Consider the following 3327-nt stretch of genomic DNA (forward strand, 5'->3'; position numbering starts at 1 on the left):
AATGAGATCTTCTCTCCAGTTGTGAAGATGACTACAATCCAATTAGTCTCAAGTATAGTAAATGCAGAAGACTTGCATCTAGAGCAGCTAGATGTCAAGAAAATATTCTTACATGGAGATCTTGATGAAGTATTCTACATGGTGCAACCAAAAGGCTTTCAGGTAACTGGAAAGAAAAACATGGTGTGTAAGTTAAAGAAAATCTTGTACGATTTGAAACAACTACCGAGGCAATGGTACTTGAAGTTTCACAACTTTATGAGGAGGAAGGGGTACATGAGATGTCGCATGGACCACTACTATTACTTGAAGAAATTCAAGTCTTCCTATATTATATTGTTGTTATATGTTGATGAAATGTTGATTGCAGGATCATATATGAAAGAAATCAACATATTAAAGAAACAACTATCTCAAGATTCAAGATAAAAGATTTAGGGGCAGTAAAGCAAATTCTTGGGATGAGCATCAAAAGAGATATAGCAGATGGCACTCTAAAGTTATCATAAGAGAAATACATTGCGAAGGTTCTAGAGAAGTTCAATCTAAAGGATGCTAAGGTCAAAAGTACTCCCCTAGGTCAATTCAAGCTTATAAAGGAACAATCACCTCAAACGGATAAAGGCAAGGAAGAGATGGCGAAAGTTCCTTATGCATCTGCAGTTCGTAGCTTGATGTATGAACAAGACCAGACATTACTTATGTAGTGGGAGTTGTTAACAGATTCATGTCAAATCTAGGAAAAGAGTATTGGGAAGCATTCAAGTGGCTTTTACACTACTTGAAGGGCAGATCTAAGTTAGCACTATGTTTCAAAAAGAAAGATATTGTCTTAGATGGCTATGCAAATGTTGACATGGGTGGTTGTTCAGACTCAAGCAAATGGTTATGTGTTCATAGTGGGAGGAACAACTGTTTAGTTGGATCTCTAGATTACAGAGAAATGTTGCTCTCTCAACCGTAGAAGCATAATACATGGCACTTGTAGAAGCAAACAAAGAGCTCATATGGTTGAAGAACTTTCCTTCAGAATTAGGCATGAAACAAAAAGATTGTGTCATATATTGTGATAACCACAGTGCAGTAAACCTCGTGAAGAATCTGGTGTTTCAAAGTAGGACAAAACACATAAAGATGAGGTATCACTTTATCCAAGATTTGGTAAGTGATGGAACGTTGTCGTTAAGAAAGATCCTTGATTCAAAGAATCTTGCAGACATGTTTACTAAGGTGGTGACAACTGATAAGCTGAAGCTTTGTATAGCTTCAACTGGCCTTCTAGATGATTGATGAAGAACACATCGCACATTATAGATGTTAGGGTTGACTGGAGTTATGGAACATGGATGGTACTGGAGCTGATCAGCCTCCAAGTGGGAGATTGTTAAGTTATGGAATCTGATTAATTGGCAGTTAGGCCAAATATTAGAGAAAGGAAACACTCAAGATTGTGGGTTCGGCCCACTTGGGAGTTTAACCTATTTTACTTGTATAAATCCAATCTCATGTAATTGTAAACCCTAAAATCATGTGTGTTCTTTCTCTTTTTCTGTTCTTACTTTATCGTCGCCATGTTCATATGAGTGATCTTAAGCATCGTTTCCCAACACTTCTCAATGTCAAAGAATTGTGTGAGAAAACTTCTATATTATCATAAATCCAATCCTCGTGCAAGATCGATCTAGGCGCTCTCGAAGAATTTTGTTCAACAAATAATATTACATAATTGCTACTAAATTGACCTTCAATCAATAATTCTAAGAGGTTTAGTTGGTAGGGAGTGGCATTTCCGTTGCTTAAGTTAAGTTATCTTTTCCGTAGCAATAGAATTATGTAGGCCATTGTCATTATTTTTCGTTGTGTGAAACAATTATTATATAATATAAGATTCCACACGTGCCCAGATTCTTAGCTTGGTTTAACAGCCAAATTAATAACACAATAAGAAAAAAAAGTAAAGCAGAATAAAAAGAAGATAATGACCACGAATGTGCATATAAATATTTCATGATTTCTAGGCCTCTTAGTAACACAAACAACAGCCAGCTTCTGTATACGGAGTTTTTTCCCTTAATATTTCTTTGAGAATGCGAAAAGGTTGGTGTGGTAGATGCGTAGAAGTGCCATGGTACGAAAACCAGATGAAGGGTGTTTTCAGATCATTTGACACCAACGGAGATGGCAAGCTCAGTCGGAAGGAATTAAAGGTAGGATTGAAGAGCTTTGGCATACGTTTTGCAGGCTTCAGAGCCTGGCGTGCAGTGCGCCATTCCGATGCTAATGGTGATGGTCTGATCTGCGATGAGGAGATAGATGAGCTCGCAAAATATGCTTCCAAATGGGGAATATCAATTACTCCCTAAGAATCCATAAATATCGTGTGTGTGTGTATATATATATATATATATGCATGTAATTGTTTCTTTTTCCATGGCTGGTTTTCCTATGAGGTGATGTTTGAGTATGATTGTGAACCTGCAGTCGCCTTTTCTTATATATGTAGGTTGGACACCCTGTTGAAGACCACTGAACTATCTATGCCAATCTTACTCGTTGATGTGCAACTAATTAAGGAATTCTCATGCAAGTTTTTGTTTTCCAGTTAAAGTTTTCTGGCTTGGCAATAATTGAGCATATGATCAGGATCAACAGTACAACTATTCAATACCTCAGGTGCTTATGGTGACCTTTGCCAACCATAAACTAGCTTTTATGAGTTCCTTTTGAAAATAGATATTTCAAATAGGGTTTGAATAAGGTTAAGGCCCCCCCCCCCCCCCCTTTTTTTTTTTTTTATGCTCCTTTCCAATTAAATTATGAGCATATTCTTTTAGATCAGGTTTAGTTAATTTTTACCAAATATAACTAGCTTCTACCTAACAACAAAGNTAAAGTTTTCTGGCTTGGCAATAATTGAGCATATGATCAGGATCAACAGTACAACTATTCAATACCTCAGGTGCTTATGGTGACCTTTGCCAACCCATTTGGTTAGCCATAAGCTAGCTTTTTGAAAAAAATACCTCAAGTAGCGTTTCAACAAGCTTCAGGGTTTTCCCCCCCTTTTTTTTTTTCCAATTATGCTCCTTTCCAATTAAATTATGAGCATATTCTTTTAGATCAGGTTTAGTTAATTTTTACCAAATATAACTAGCTTCTACCTAACAACAAAGATCTTCTAGCTAACAACTAGTTTATAAACTAACACCCAACTTTTCGGCCAGGGATGAAGGCCAAAAAAATGAACCTTCAAGGAAGGCCATCACACCTAAAACTTGGTTCGTCCGTTGTCAAAGTTGCACGTAAAGAAGACGATTAAACAATGGA

General features: G+C 36.8%; 1 long non-coding RNA gene across 1 annotated transcript; it reads left to right on the top strand.

The window, feature by feature from the left end:
- Positions 1–2036: 2036 nt before the first annotated feature.
- LOC112510424 lies at positions 2037–2607 on the top strand. The gene is made up of 2 exons (XR_003068932.1): positions 2037–2207; positions 2504–2607. It is a non-coding gene; the product is annotated as an uncharacterized LOC112510424 (long non-coding RNA).
- Positions 2608–3327: the final 720 nt, after the last annotated feature.

This window comes from Cynara cardunculus, assembly GCF_001531365.2.
Source record: "Cynara cardunculus var. scolymus isolate 2C chromosome LG 3, CcrdV1, whole genome shotgun sequence".
Taxonomy (NCBI): domain Eukaryota; kingdom Viridiplantae; phylum Streptophyta; class Magnoliopsida; order Asterales; family Asteraceae; genus Cynara; species Cynara cardunculus.